At 38.5% G+C, this 16,583-nt stretch overlaps 1 protein-coding gene across 5 annotated transcripts in view; it reads left to right on the top strand.

Moving 5' to 3' along the window:
- The first annotated feature begins 12,746 nt into the window (after positions 1-12,746).
- Positions 12,747-16,583, top strand: part of LOC130918929 (gastrula zinc finger protein XlCGF8.2DB-like) — a 37,944-nt gene continuing 34,107 nt past the window's right edge. For all 5 annotated transcript variants that reach the window (XM_057841211.1, XM_057841230.1, XM_057841191.1 and 2 more), the window contains exons 1-2: positions 12,747-12,851; positions 13,120-13,226. The gene's annotated coding sequence lies outside the window, so the exon portion shown is untranslated. The remainder of the gene's footprint in view (positions 12,852-13,119; positions 13,227-16,583) is intronic.

Below are 16,583 nucleotides of genomic sequence, written 5' to 3'. Positions count from 1 at the left end.
TGTCTAATATTTAGTTTAAAAAAATAATAAACGACTTTAAAAAATTGTTCACTTGGATATTTTAAACTTTTAAACAAATTACGTCACAATGAAAAAAATGAGTGTCTGTAAATCAGTCACAGATTATAGCTGTCGCTTAATTGTATTTTTTTTGTTAGTCACATTTTCTCCGATTTGTTAGATGATAAATAATCGATCCAAACAAAAATTGGGGGGGACGTAAATAATAGTTTACTTTTTGCACGTATTTTATTTTCAGTTTCAGCATCACTCATTATTATTTAAATATTTTATTTCCATACTCCTTGAATTGAGATTCAGGGAGATTAACTCTTTAACTGTGCGCAGCCAGTTTGTTAAAGCGTGCTGATTTTACCAAAACGAAAAAGTTACAGTACATCAAAATTAAAATACACATTACTGCAATAAAGGTTTAATTAGTGACTAAAAGATCGCCCGTGACCTCTCACAGTGTGTACTTTAGTTTGTCAAATGTAAAATTTATTCCTATTTTGAATTACTAGAAATTGCTGTCGTCCTCACATTTTTATGAACGGACTCATTAATATAGCTTCATTACAATTTAATGTATCAAAAAAGTAATATTCTCTCTATGGTGCAACCAAACAAATTTTCTTGTCTGACATTTTCACGACTTAAATTCATTCATGTGGGTGCTCACTCTTCAAGATCCTAATTAACTGATTCAGAAACTATATTAAGCACTTTCTGCTCCAGGTAAAGCAGCTTTATTTCAAACAGAAACGACAAAATAGTTGTAATGTGTTGTTTTTTTCTTTTGTCCCAGACAACACTTGTAGGTTGTTTTAATTACCTGGCATTTTCCGGCCAACACTTCCGCCTTCATCAGAGGTAATTAAAACAACCTACAACTAACATCTGGGATAAAAGAAAAAAAAAAAAAAAAGAAAAAAAAACCGACTAAAACTGTAGAAAAAAATGAACTCAATACAACCAGTTCTGATGTGGTAAACTTTATTTTTTGTTTTTATATATTTTTTTATTATTATTGAGAGAATACAATATATTTTCTTTAGTCAACGATCGCCTCAGAAAGGGTAAATTCGTCTTCCAGATGGTTGAAACAGAACTTGAATGGCTCCAAGACATTGTCGTCCGAGGTCATCCTCTTCCATCGGCAGGATGCTTGGGAACTCCTACTGCATTGATTTTTTTCCCCCTAACCCTGTCCCAGGCTTTTGTGCTGTCTTGCACAATCCTTTTACCAAAACTGTACTTTGGAAAAGAGAAAGAAAAGAGCTATTTGAATATTACAAAAGTAAAATAAAAATGATGCTTTATTAATTTTATTCTTGATTTTAAACTAGGTATATAAACAATCTTACACCTCTTTTTTCCCTGCCATATGTTGCAGTGGGCCACCACTAACTTGAAGGAGCTGTGGTTGCACCTCTTCCTAAAAAAATAAGTCAATTAAGGGGGGCATGTTCAAAAGTGCTTCAGAGAAATGCACACTACAAAGTCTTTAAAAGCTGACCTCAGCAATTATATCCAAATTTCACTTCTTCAACTAATAGACTGGTGACACTTCACCCTGGAGTGATGCTTTTGCCTTATCTGTCCAATGGGCAAACTCTTTCCTGTGGCTCACATAAGTTGAAAAAACACAAAAATAAGTACTCCACAATTTCCAACAAAGAATTAAGATGCTGTGCACCTACTTTCCTGTGAACGTCATGTCAACAGTTTCAAAGACTTACCATGCACCCAAGTTTGATATTGTTCACTAGCAATATACACTAGAGGTGTGCATCGGCACTGCCCTCACGATTTGAATCGATTCGATTCAGAGGGTCACGATCTGATTCGGTTCAATTCGGCAATGCATCACAATGCATTAAAGCCCGGGATGCATTAAAATTCTAAAGCAAAGCATATTTTTCGTGAATCATGAGGCAACACAAGCGGTCAGACATTAAACAACTTTTTATTGGCTCTTGTGTCACTCCTGGTTGAAGTCAAATGAAAATACTTTCATATATATATATATATATATATATATATATATTTTTTTTTTAAAAAACTGATCACAGCATTTAATTAGTGCTTTGAATGAGACCAGGACTTTCTCTTTTTTCACACCCAGTAGCAGCTTTTCACACAGTGCAACGTCTGAACTCCTGTGCAAAATCAATAATAACAGTCACTGTATTTTAGTCACAACAACCCCGCAATAAAAATATTCAAGTAAATATTAAAGAAAACAACAAAGAAAATATTGTAGTGCAGCAGCATCTTTATCGCAATATCAATCCAGGGATCAGTTCAGTCGCAAACAAAACAACTAAATTGCAATGTAGAACAAAAGTAAAATGTAGGCATAGCCCACTATATATGTGAAATCAACTTAGAAATGCAATCAGTAACTACCACATAACAATAAAAAATCAACATGAGGAAATATCAGTTTTTTGCAATTGAGAGAGCAGAGAGATAGTAGAGGTTAGATCAGGTCTAAAAAATCCAGCCCGACCCGACACGGCCCGCTGGTATTGAAACCCGACCCGGCTTGGAGTGACGCGGAAAAAAAATACAACGCAGCAGCAGCAATTTATTTTCATTTCTTCGAGTTGGCAGAAAAAACGCAAGTTTTCTTAATGTTTAAATAGTCTACATCAGGCATGTCCAAAGTCCGGCCCGGGGGCCAAATGCGGCCCACGGTCAAAATTCATCTAGCCCCCAGCCTCTGTCATAAAATCAATTACGTCTGGCCTGCACACTGTATTGGCCCGAATATAAGACGGTGTTTTTTGCATTGAAATAAGACTGAAAAAGTTGGGGTCGTCTTAAATTCGCGGTCTAGACATTATACCCATTTACGACGCTAGATGGCGCCAGATATTATTGAAGCGATGTTCTGTCATGACAGATCTCAGCTACTTTCAAGTTTAACCAGTTTGCATTATTTTATTACAATGTTTTTCCTTATTCAGATTTGTTTCAAGACTACAGTTAGTTAGACTTCACTTTGATGGTTAATGCAGTTTTTGTAATTTTGTTGTTTTATCACAATAGATTGGTTTATTTACATTTCAAAAACCAGAAGCCATTCATTTACAAATGTGATTGCACTTTAGTTTACATATTTAAATGTTCAGATATTAAGATTTGAATGAGGCAAAATAACATGCTTTTTCTCTCAAATATATTGTTATAATCATTTGTTTCAGATGTACTGTAATTATTTTCTGAATAAAAATTAATTTGGTGTTCAAAAAGTCTTTTTCCAAACTTGCGTCTTGAAAAACAGGGGGTTATCTTATAATCAGGGCTGTCTTATATTCGGGCCAATATGGTAAATTGGTCAGCAGTGCTGCTACCAGCATATGAAGTAGCTTACACACTAAATGCTGCTCATGATTTACCCACTATAAGGCAGCAGCACTCGAAGCAACATTACCACATGTGACCCTTCCAATTTTCTAAAATGGCGACAATTAACAAAAAAGCTGACTGCGACAGCCGACGCTTCAAGGATAGGTGGAAATTGGACGATTTCTTCCCTAAAATATGCAACAACTCGGTCTGCCTCATTTGCAAAGAGACAGTAGCTGTTTTTAAAAAGTTCAATGTGAGGCAATAATACCAAACAAGACACACTGACATGTACAACATTTCAGGGAAGATACGCAGCAAGAAATTATAGCAACTTGAAGCTAGTTTAATTTTACAGCAGCAGTATTTCACAAGAGCTCGAGAGTCAAAAGAGAACGCCACAATGATAGTTGCAAGATTGTTGAAATTATTAATTCAAAAATAAATAAAGAAAATGTGACACACAGAATAGCTTGCTAAAATTTGCTTAAATTTATTGTTCTACGTAAAGGACGTCATCCAAGGTCGGCCCCCTACATTTTTACCAAACCAAATCTGGCCCCCTTTGCAAAAAGTTTGGACACCCCTGGTCTACATATTTTTATGATCATTATGAAATCATTTACACAACGAAATAACGCTGGGAAAGTTTAATATATATTAAAAAAACAAAACATGCGATTTTGCAGACACACAGAGGAGAATGTCAAGTTCAAAAAATAGACCCTCAGGTAGACATTTGTAAAATTACCCAAAAATAAGGAGAGAAGACACTCAGTTTTCTTGGCCAAGGAGAGCAAAGAGGGACTAGACAGAGGAATGCTAGATTATGCTGTATAGTCACCAAAATTGTTCTAAGGAAAAAACCCTCCTTGCTCTTTTTATTAGGGGTTTGTGTTAACACAGAAGGGTGCCGCCCTGAAGGGAGGGGGAAAGCAAGCTGGAGACACCCATGTGATTTTGGTTGGCTATGTGTGAGCATGTAGTTGGAACTAACTAAATACACGTGTGTAAGCAAAGGCACAGGTAAAAATGGTCAGAATGACCCAGACACTTCAGTTATGCAATGCTGCGGCCATGGAAGATGTCCTCGAATGGAAAATTGTCCTCGAAGGTCTAGACGAAAGTCTAGACGCCAGGTGCTGAAGATGTCCCGGAAGGTCTAGTTACGCAATGATGCGGCCATGAAGCAAGGCAGTTGTCATCCCGACCCTCTTTACTCTTTGTAACACTTAAACGTTATACTACAACCTTGTATAGCAAGCAATAATCATTTACTGGTGATATCAATAAGAAAAAATAAGGCAATATGTATTAGGTATGTATGAGCACAAGCAAGTATTCAATCAATCAAGCAAATATTCAATCAACCCTCGATAATTAACTCAACAGAGAAGATTCAAAAGGATCACATTTGTGTTGCCTTTGTGTGCATAAATAAAAGTGTCTTTCGTAACGAATCGCAAGCGCCACAGCGGAGGAGAAGAAGAAAAAGCGGGCGGCGCCACAGCATTCATGTGCGTCCACAAGCAAATGCACAATACAGAGAGCCTGCTCTTGGTTTTATCCCATGTTTTTTTTTAAAAAAAATTTTATATAATGCATTTGTCCGGCGCAGCGGCCCGACCCGACCCGAACAAGTAAATGCTTAACATTTTGGGCCCGACCCGTTCGGGTTCGGGCACAAGATCTAACCTCTAAGACAGGGGTCAGCAACCTTTTTGGTGTGGAGTGCCACTTTCAAATTTTCTTGTCAATCAGTGTGCCACACCGAGATTAATGACGGACATCCAATTTTTTATATCCAACAGAGCTGTAATTTTACCCCAAAGAAAACAACATGAACATATATTGAAATCGTATAACTACCATTCTTTTTCAATTAACTAAAAAATAAATGCATATTGTAGAAAATGTCAAAACTTGAAAATAAGTGCAACAGTTCACTAGCTAGTTGTTCACTATCAACTTAAACAGTAAATTATATGCAGCATTTTAGATATTCTTTTATATTACAAAGATAAAAGATGCCTACCTTAATGTGATCCCTGGCCCTGTTTTCCTTGGCTCAGCTCTGATTTCGGGGTTTTACTTTGTGACTTTTAGCTGCTTATCCCTTTTTTTTGAGTGTCTCTTTGTTAGTCAAGCCATCAACCAAAACCTCTGAGCTTGACAAGATCGCCTCTTTGATATATTCGCCATCAGTTTTTCTTTTTTTCATCAGGTTTTCCTTGCTTTGCAATGCAGTGAGCAAAGTGATAGCTTGCTTCGGTGGCGGTGTTTTTAGCAGTGACAAAAGGTTTTCAGGGTGTTTTTGTTTACACTACCTGGACACAGCACGTTTTAATGTCTCTGCCTTGTCAGACTCCTCCTTGAATGAATTTTCATGTTTTGTCTCATAATGACGTTTGACACTTGTTCTCCCCGGGGAGAGGCACGGGCCCGGGTGGAGCCGCCGCGGCCCCCGGGAGGCTGGCTCTTGCGGTGCGCACGAAAGGCTCGGGCGCGGGCCCGGGTGGAGCCGCGAGGAGCGAGCCTTTCCCCGGGGAGAGAAAGCTTCCCTATCGCGGTGCGCACGGAAGCCTCGGGCGAGAACCCGAGTGGAGCCCCCTCTCGTGGTGCGCATGGAAGCCTCGGGCGCGGGCCCGGGTGGAGCCGCGAGGAGCGAGCCTTTCCCCGGGGAGAGAAAGCTTCCCTATCGCGGTGCGCACGCAAGCCTCGGGCGAGAACCCGAGTGGAGCCGCCTCTCCCCGAGGAGGCTGGCTCTCATGGTGCGCATGGAAGCCTCGGGCGCGGGCCCGGGTGGAGCTCTCGTGGTGCCCAAGGAAGGCGCGGGCGTGTGGGGCTAGAAGACTGATCTAGCCCCATACCAGCCCGGGTGGAGCCGCGGGTGCAGATCTTGGTGGGGGAATAACACTCTTAAATACAGTCTTGATGAGATTGAATTGGCTGCAGTTACGACGTTGGGAACGCTGACTCTGGAATAAAACACGATTTGACCAACATTGTGACAGCCGATGCCTACCAAAAATGACGTAATGTCAGAGGTTATAAAATCGCGCCAGCGGCCCTTCCCGCACAGAGAGCGCCAGTGGGCAAAACGGGACAAGTCTGTGAAAGCGTCCAACCCGCTCCATTCTCGGGACATCTTTTTATACGTGAAAGCAATGACGTGAGTAAATCCCATGTCTCTTTACACATGAATTTCCTTGGATGTGTGTGTGTGGCTTAAATAACAGGGCGCGAAACAGAAAATGTCTGAAATTCAGGTAAAAAGGCGTTTTTTTTCTTGTTTTTTTTTTTTTTTTTTGCCATGCGCTCGCGTGTCACTGGTTAACCCTTCGCGTGCCAATGCTGACACGCGTGTCATAGGTTGCCGACCCCTGCTCTAAGAGATAGGACATAACATAACAATGGCTGAAGCGGAGAAAGAGGGCGCGATAAAGATTATTGATGCACCTAAGACATTGAAAGCAGACATCTGGAGACATTTTGGCTTCACGAGATTGGTGGGAAACTTGACCAGAGTTAGGCAGTGTGTAAAAAATGAAACATGTAAATAATAATACAAATGGGGAAACCAAATCCGTTGCATCACCGGAATTGCGCAGGGAAGATTTTTGAACGTACTTATATATTTTAAAATGCGCTGAATCGATTCGGCTTGTTGCCCGCATCGAATCGAATCGTCCATGCCCCGCATCGGGATGCATCGCCGCATCGATTATTGTTGACACCACTAATATACGCCACCAATTCCTCAGAGTTGGCATATCAGTCTAACAAAAATTAAAAACAAGTGTAAATAATGAATAACGACAAGGACATTTTGTAGCCCAATTTGAATGATTCGGTGAACTTCAACTTACAACGGTTAAACTCAAAAAGAGCATCCAGAACAGAGTAAAGAGCATACTACAAATGGATAAATGAATACAAATATCACAGAGGAAAAAATTAGACAATTAAACTCACCTACCATCAACATGAAGAGGCCACAGTCCTTCCCCTATGCAGGTCCGGCCCAGGCCATTTGGGGGCCCTAAGCAAAAAAATGCAAAGGGGTCCAAATTTTTGGCCCACCATTTTGTCACAGTGTACTGTGAAACCCATACATGCAATCCAACCCATACGTCCATATTTTGTACGTATATTAATCAGATTTTTTTGCACTGCATACTTCAAACTTCTCACCCAAAATGATTGTCAGGACTTACAGTAGATAGCGCCAAACCTTTTTCTAAAAGAGGAAAGAAAGAAGTTAAGGAAGAACTTTTATTTTTTTAAGCTTGTAATCAAGTATCAAAACTCACAAAAGTCAAATAAAGCAAACTGCAGTAAACAAAATAGAATATAGATTAAACAATTGCCAGATTGGGGGCCCCCTAGTGGTAAGGGGCCCTAAGCAGCTGCATCGTCTGCGTATAGGCTGGGCCGGCCCTGCCCCTATGTCTGTCCCGGAAAACCTTAGTGTAGAATTTAAACGAGTCACTTCCTTCGAGTTTTGAATCAATGAATATACACACCTTTACAAATACCTCTATTTCACTTCCAATCCTCTCTTTCCATGTCCCCCTGTTGATTGACTGTCAAAGTTTTCTGCAATTGAAAGTAAAGATACACGACAATATCGGTTGCCGATAATTATCGGCCGATAATGGCAATTATGATGTCACACAGATAATCCAGATAATAAAAAACATTCAACCGATAACGCAATCCGATAATTATATATTTGATTTAGCCTCCAAATGTGCACAACCGAAGAATTCAGCACGCCGCCTCCTCTTTCTTATATATCCTCTGGTTGTCCTACGTCTCTTACCGTTCTTGGGGGTAATTTAGTTAGCTTTGTGGAGCGATCGCAAATGCTACTCAGTGACAGCCAACGAACACTTTTAATTTTTTCATTGATAACACATCTTCATCCTACAATTTATTTACATTTCCCCCTGACTAAAGTTTTTTTTTTTTTTTTTTTTTAACAAATAACAGAAACTGTAACAGTGGCAGTCAGATACCATTGACGTTACGCTAAAAAAATAAGTTAAAAATATAAAAATGGCTTACCTCTTTGTCCTCTGAAAGACCATGCCAACCCAACATAATGTTTACTGCATATGAAACATGAATGGATTCACCGAGCTGGTGTTAAAGTCCGCGCAAGTTGATTCGGTCCTCACATTTTTTCCTCCCGAGTTTTTGGTTTCCGGAAACGTATGAAGAAAACATCCTTCATGTGTCGAAATGTCTAGGGTCGTTTTTACAAGTTCCAAAAAAGCAATGCGTGATCGGCATGTTCGTTTTTAAAGATTACCGGAGAAAAGTAGCACTAATAACGTGTGTCAATGCGAGGGCGGGTCTATAATGTCCCACTTCGGCTTTACGATGCGACGTCACGGTCTAAAAATAGCCTGCGTGCGGTACGCCATTGGAACGGCCCTTAAGATGGCGGTGGGGATTCCCCCGGGGGGCGGTGGCTAGGGCAGTGAGCGAGGGCTCATTTAACCCTTTAACACCGAACGTGTCGGCAGCGACGCGTTTACGCATAACGTCTTTGAAGCTTCGTCACGCTGTAATTACGTCACCCACGTGCCTCTGGTTGGTCTCATTTGAAAGTACGGAAGTTGATGTCCACACCAGTTTTTATTTGAAGTCAATCGACCATGAAAAACGGGAGATAATGTCATTTGAGTTTTATAGTTTTATTGCACTCATAAATATGCATTAAAAGGCTGCACACTCTAAAAAATGATTCATGAGGCTAGTTGGTATGACTTGAAAACATGAGCTTTTTCAACATAAAAATGGCTTTTTTTTTACTATTCATTGTTTTATTAAGTTGGTAACTTCTTTTATGGAGTTAATCAAAGTTAAATATTAAGAAAGACGTATTAACTTAAAAGTATATTGTTTTTGAATAAGCTTTTCTGCTTTCACGTAACAAAGGGAAAGATTAAGTGAGTGAAATTTAATTTCTATTCCATTATTAAGTTCGTGCAACTTCCTATATTCCCATCACATGTGCATATTACCACGGGAAAAGAATTGGCCATTTTCTGCCTTACAATATTTGCAGTCAGAAAGAAAATGAAAACAGATTTCATTACCATACATCAAGCAGCATACTCGAAAAAATTACAAAAATGTTTACAACATTTAAATAAATTATCTTAAAACAGGAGTTACTTTTCAATCACCCTATACTGTTTGTACATTTGCAAACATTTTGTTGTACACTTGTTTTGCACTGTGTGTTGTTGTGCCATATCTGTGAATCAAAGTACTGGAAGTACACTTTTCGTTTATACCTGCACCTGAAGTGAACTGTTGACAATGTTTAGGATGTTTATATTGGTTTTGCTCTGCACTTTCATTTTGTCCATTCTTTTGAGTTTTGAAATATGTATATTTTTCCAAATAAAACTGGAGTTGCCATGTCCAATTTATTTTGAAAAACAAGGTACTCTTAGGCGGCACGGTGGCTGAGTGGTTAGCACGTCTGCTTCACAGTTCTGAGATCAAGGGTTCAATCCCAGGCTTCAGCCTTCCTGTGTGGAGTTTGCATGTTCTCCCCGTGCCCGCGTCGGTTTCATCCCAAAAACATGCATGGTTGGCTGATTGAGCACTCTAAATTGTCCGTAGGTATGAGTGTACCTGAATGGTTGTATGTCTCCTTGTGCCCTGCGATTGGCTGGCAACCAGTTCAGGGTGTCCCCTGCCTACTGCCCATAGTTAGCTGAGATAGTCTCCAGCACCTCCGCGACCCTTGTGAGGAAAAAGCGGCATGGAAAATGAATGAGTTGCTCTTACTCAATAAATTAAAGTACCATTTTGCATCAACTTTTGAGTTGAGAAATTAAAATGAAGGAGTTATAGCAACCTAAATGAAGTAGTTTTATTTCTTATTAATGCTATAAAAATTGAGTTGGTTCTACACAATAAAGCTTGTGGAGGACAATAAATAATGATGGTTCAACTAGAATAATTGAGTTAGTCCAGTTAGAAAATTTATAAGGGAAGTACTTAATCATTGCTTAGTTGAATTTACTCAAAAAATTACATGCAAATTGTTACAACAATTTTTTTAAGTAGAGCCAGTGGATTTTTTTTTTGAGTGCATGGACAGTGTATCTATCTCCATATTTCCATCATTTCTTGTCCTTTTTCAAAACCCAAAGCAGCACAAAAGACTACATATATCCCAAGAGCCGTTGTGATGTCAAGAAGGGCAAACCGAATGTGGACATTTTTAATAAATTTGCGAGCGAGGCGCCAACTAAGGAAAAGGAGGCATGCTGAAGCAAGCAACGGCCAGTTTGAGCGAGCGACTTTGAAACGTGCAGAATGAATCTAAAACTAAATCTAGCGCAAGCTAATGCATTATTTCATTAACTCAAGGATGAAGATGAGCCGTATTTGTCGTTGTTTTCCTGGGATGAGTCGGCGTTAGAGGTTAGATTTTGTGCCCGAACCCGAACACACATTTTAAGCATTCGCGTTCGGGTCAGGACGGGGCGGGCCGCCATGCCGGACTAATAAATTATTTTTAAAAAAAAAAAAAAATGGAGAGCAGGCTCTCTGTATTGCGCTTTTGCTTGTGCGTGTGCACGAACGCCGTGGCGCCGGCCGCTTTTTCTTCTTGTCCTCCCGCTGTACCGTTTGCGCACGGCCGAGGCGCCGCCCTCATTTTCATTTTCTCCCTCTCTGCACCGAGTGTACACAACTCATCCTCTTGGTACTTTTCCAATATGGAGCAGAAAGAAGCTAAAAACAAACTGAAGACGGATTTTATTTTATTTCTGCACGACGACGACCAAAAAATATAACCAGTGTAAGTATAAACCATAATATCCTGCTGTTCAAATCGCCATTTTTAGTCAGAGCCGGTCTAATTATTTCCCTTATTTCACAGTAATATAAGAGCAAGACATGAGGCGGGGGCCGCAAGTTGCCGACTGCAGTCAAGGCCAGCCCGCAGTTTAAAGCTTTTATTTCATTTTTATTTTTTATTTTGGTATTGTTGTCGTTACAATAAAGAATGTTATTTCAAAGCATTTGTAGTTTTATTTTTTTTTTTGCTGCTGTTCCCTCTCCTTGTCAGAGAGGCGCGTCCATGTGAGAACAATATCCCACACACTCAGAAATATGTTTAACAAACTTTCCCAGCGTTATTTCGTTGTGTGAATGCTTTGATAATTCTCAAAAAAATATGTAGATTATTTAAACATTAAGAAAACTTGCGTTTTTTTCTGCCAAATCGAAGAAATGAAAATAAATTGCTGCTGCTGCGTTTTTTCCGCGTCACTCAAAAAAAAAAAAAATTTAAAAAAATTTTTTTAAATCGGGGTTTTCGGGCTCGGGCCTGCAAATCTAGTTAAGTGATCGAGCTCGGGCCGGGTCGGGCCTCAATACCAGCGGGCCGTGTCGGGTCGGGCTGGATTTTTTAGGCCCGAACTAGGCTCTAGTCGGCCTCTCGGCGAGTAGAAGTGACAGGCTTACAGCAGCGCGCAAACGGCGAAAGAGTAGGCTGTGTGACGTTGTGTGTGACGCAGCTCCGTGACTTGTTCATGCAGAAGCTTTATTGAGTTCGCAAAAAAAAAAAAAAAAAACTTTATTGGGTCCTATGCCAGAAAAATTAGAATTGAACTGAACTACTAGTCAATATTTTTGAAAATACTTTTTTTCAGTGTTATATATATTTTTTCTTCACTATAATCTTTTCAAATTTTATAAAGATGAGTGTTCGAGAAGCTTGTTTGCATGTACTATATACCTTAGACAAGGTGATGGGTATAATACCTAACTTCACAAAGAGATATCCTCCAAACCCTTTTTGTGTTAGATGATATATATTATTTTTTTTTTTCACTATTTTGCACTGTATATAACCCGTTTTGACCATAGTATGTGTAAAGGCCAAAAACGCCCATGACCATACTTGCTGTTTGTGTTGAATTGTCAAACATAAATCTATTCAATCTTATTTTTTTCTATTGAATGTTTATCCTAACAAGTAGAATAAATATTATCAAGCTTCAAAACGTTTGGTCGAGCGTGTTTGGTTGTCAATGGGACATCAACATTTCAAATTTTGAAAAAATATTTTGGGATTTTTTTGTCTTTATGGGTCCAAAATGTGGATTGTAATTGGTCAGTGAAGAAAACAACAGTTTGGACATGAAGTTCAAGGTGTCCTTAAAAAAGGGACCCAACTTGGCCATTGTGAACAATTTTTTCTTTGAAATATAAAGGCAACATCAAATGCATGCAAATTCGGCCAAAATAGGCTTAGGTGTTAAAGGGTTAAACCGCGATTGAAACGCAGTCATGGAATTTCCAAACGCTTGATCTTCTTACGCTGAAGTTTCAGCACTTGAACGTTTCTACTTCCGGTTCACTTGACGCAACCGCTATGTACCTATCCGGGGCTTGCTGTTCTTTCGTGTTCCATTCTTCAAACCAAACGACCTCTTTCAAAGTAATTTAATTGGGTAAGTACCGAAGAGAGAATTTAATGGACTAAAAAGTCTCATTTTAAAGCATAATGGAAGTCTTTCGGCTTTATGTTGAAGCTTCACAGGCTCACTTAACTTAGTTTAGCTTAGCTCGCTAACTAAGACACGTTAAAGCATTCCGACTGCTTTGACTTCACTTCCGATTTGTAAAGTTTTGTTTTCAGGAAAAGTCGATCGGTTGACATGAGCGTGATTACATTTAATTGTATGAGATGCTTCTCGACTTGTCTTTAAAATGCGACAGATTACTACTGACTGGTGGCCAACGTAATCCCAAACATCAAGTCGAAGAGTAGAAATGAGAGGAAATCCAGGTCACGTCGAACAACTGAAACACAAAAGGAGGTGAAGGTAAGGTCATGACATTAGTTGTATTTTTCATGCAAAATCAGACTTTGTTTTGTTGTGATTGTTACTGGAGGGAAGTACTTCTCAAATAGTGGGGCGGGGGGGGGGGGGGGCAGAGCGATGCAGGGGGTGGTCCATGTGACCTCGGGGTCACGTTTCATCTTTAAAAATCTACTCAAGTAAAAGTAAAAAGCATTGCATTGTAAAACTCCTCTAAGAAGTACATTTTTCTCAAAAAGTTACTCAAGTAAATGTAATGGAGTAAATGCAACGCATTACTTCCCACCTCTGCCAATATGTCAGGGTTCAATATATTGTCATGCAACACATTTTTAACTTAAAGAATGCTTCTCGGGCCAGCATAGTAAAACATGAAGTCAATGAATTCATCTATGTATACAGGCAGTCCCCGGTTTACGAACAAGTTCCATTCCTACGCTGGAGATGTAACCTGAATTTCTGCATAAGTCGGAATTAACTAAGCTTGAGAACGATAAACCGAACGACCGGATATCCGGTTTTACAGGTGAGAGATACAGTTGTATCGATAGTAAAGTTAGCATTCGACAGTAATTAGTAAGGGTGTAACGGTAAATGTATTTGTTTTGAACCGTTTCGGTACATGGTGCTCAGTTCGGAACGGAGGCGTACCGAACGAGTTTCTGACGTAATGTAGCCCTTACTTTTCGAGGCTGTGAGTCGATCGGGTAACAGTTTCTTTGTGTAGTTTATGTTTATACTTACTCAGTCTTCTCTACTATAATGAGCACCAACACAGTAGGACAGTAACCCGGAAACGTCAACGCCGTGAGAACGCAGTGAAACGCGGGCGTTACAAGTCAATCAGCCAATGCACACCAGTCGCAGTGCGGCCGCGTGTTAGACGCGTCCCAGAAGAGGCTCAACGCAACGCACGTGAAAAGAATGGCAGAGTTTATTATTTGACACGAGACGCAACCCTCCTGCATCAAGACTACTACCAGTAGCTAAGATCAGGCAGACCGGAAGTCACTCCTGTAAAAATACGGGGGATCTGGTCGGTTTTCAAACTAATATGCAATCGTAACCCAATTTTTGAGTCCATCAGATCTCTTGAGTGGTAGATTGGGGCACAGTTGACTTGTCTTTGTTGATTTACTGCCGTCTTCTCTGCTATGATAATAACCAACACGGCCCAGTGTTCAATCCAAAACCCTCCTACCACAACAAAACAAGTAGGAACTAATATTCATATAGGAACTAAAGTTATACAACATAAAATATACAATATATAAATGAATACTGCATCACATTTGTAAAATATAATCGCATAATAAAATAAATAATAGCCCATTTCAATAAAATAAATTGAAATGAGCTAAAACACCTGTAATTAAATAATAAGAATAATACACAAATCCTGCTTACGCAATTAAATTTATTAATTTCTGTCTGGCACTTTAACTTTAGAAAATCCACCAATAAAGCTTTCGAAAACCGTTAATCAGAAAAAAAAAAGATTCATTGAGGCATTTCATTTGTAAAATACATGTTGAAATCTTTGTCATTGGGATTGCTTTTCTCTTTAGCACAGGACTTCTTTTTTTCTTCTTTCTTTCAGAAAGAAAGCTGACCAATACACGAGGTCTGAAAGGCAAATTGTTGTTGGATTATTATCTTTAAATACTCGCTACTTTTTTTTAGCAGAATTCTAGTTTTGTATAGGCTACTGTTCCCATTGTTGAAAGCACAAAAGTGTGTAATAAACAACGAGCACATTTATATTTTGCATTTTGTTTCCTTACTGTACCGAAAATGAACCGAACCGTGACCTCAAAACCGAGGTACGTACCGAACCGAGATTTTTGTGTACCGTTACACCGTTATAGAGCTGAAACGAATATTCGAGCAACTCGAGTAACTCGAGTTTAAAAACTGTTTAATAAAACAGCCACCATCTTAAAGCAGTACACTTCCCGGCGCTCATAAATAACATTAACTTTCACTCGCTCACATAACGTTATCCCTGTGGAGGGCTAGGTTTCTATTCATTATGACCACTGTCGATGCGTGGCTAACTCTTACATACAGGCTTTATTTAATCTGTGAAAACAACGCTTTAGAGTGATTAGGGTGTAAAATAAAAACATAATAATGCTAACTGTCAATTTTAGCTCAGTAGTCATTGCTGGATAAAACACCAAGTAGCACTGATGCCTAATGTGCTCCAATACAGCACAGCATTTATTTTGAACACTGCAAAAACTCAAAATCCTATCAGGACTTACAGTTTAGACTAACTTAAAACTTAATTAGAACTTATAGCTTGACACAAGTGAAAATTCAATTGAAACACGAAGGAAAAACACTTAACTTTTAAGTCATGTGTGTTACGAAGCGTAATGACATTTTTAGGTAAAAAATATATATGTATATGTATATATATATATGTATATATATATATGTATATATATATATATATATATATTAGGGCTGTCAAACGATTAAAAATTTTAATCGAATTAATTGCAGCTTAAAAATTAATCGCAATTAATCGCAATTCAAACCATCTATATAATATGCCATATTTTTCTGTAAATTATTGTTGGAATGGAAAGATAAGACAAGATGGATATATATATTCAACATGCGGTACATAAGGACTGTATTTGTTTATTATAACAATAAATCAACAAGATGGCATTAACATTATTAACATTCTGCTAAAGCGATCCATGGATAGAAAGACTTGTAGTTCTTGAAAAATTTTTTTTATTACAAGTTATATAAATTTTATATTAAAACCCCTCTTAATGTTTTCGTTTTAATAAAATTTGTAAAATTTTCAATCAATAAATAAACTAGTAGCCCGCCATTGTTGATGTCAATAATTACACAATGCTCATGGTTCTGAAACCCATAAAATCAGTCGCACCCAAGCGCCAGCAGAGGGCAGCAAAACTCCGCAAAACACAATTAACAAGTGGGCCTTTCACTCTACTGTCATTTAAATCCGTCTGAGCTGGCCAAGTGCATTAAGTGCGTCAAATATTTTAACGTGATTAATTTCAAAAATTAATTAACACCCGTTAACGCGATAATTTTGACAGCCCTAATATATATATATATATATATATATATATATATATATATATATATATATATATATATATATTTTTTTTTTTTTTTTTTTATAAGATCCAAAAAAAATTTTGGAGTGAAAGCAGTGAATTACTTTTTTTGAGTCACATTTGAGATGCAACTGTTGACTGTTTTCAACAATGTACATCGAAAATAAAGACATTGATTGACTGAAAATGGTTCAATATTACATTAAATGTCTTGTTTTCTCATCTATATGTATAATTGCTCTTTACCTAA

The sequence above is a fragment of the Corythoichthys intestinalis genome, chromosome 1 (genome assembly GCF_030265065.1).
Source record: "Corythoichthys intestinalis isolate RoL2023-P3 chromosome 1, ASM3026506v1, whole genome shotgun sequence".
Taxonomy (NCBI): domain Eukaryota; kingdom Metazoa; phylum Chordata; class Actinopteri; order Syngnathiformes; family Syngnathidae; genus Corythoichthys; species Corythoichthys intestinalis.
The sequence above is the reverse complement of the archived record's forward strand: the minus strand, read 5'-3'. Positions and strand labels throughout refer to the sequence as shown.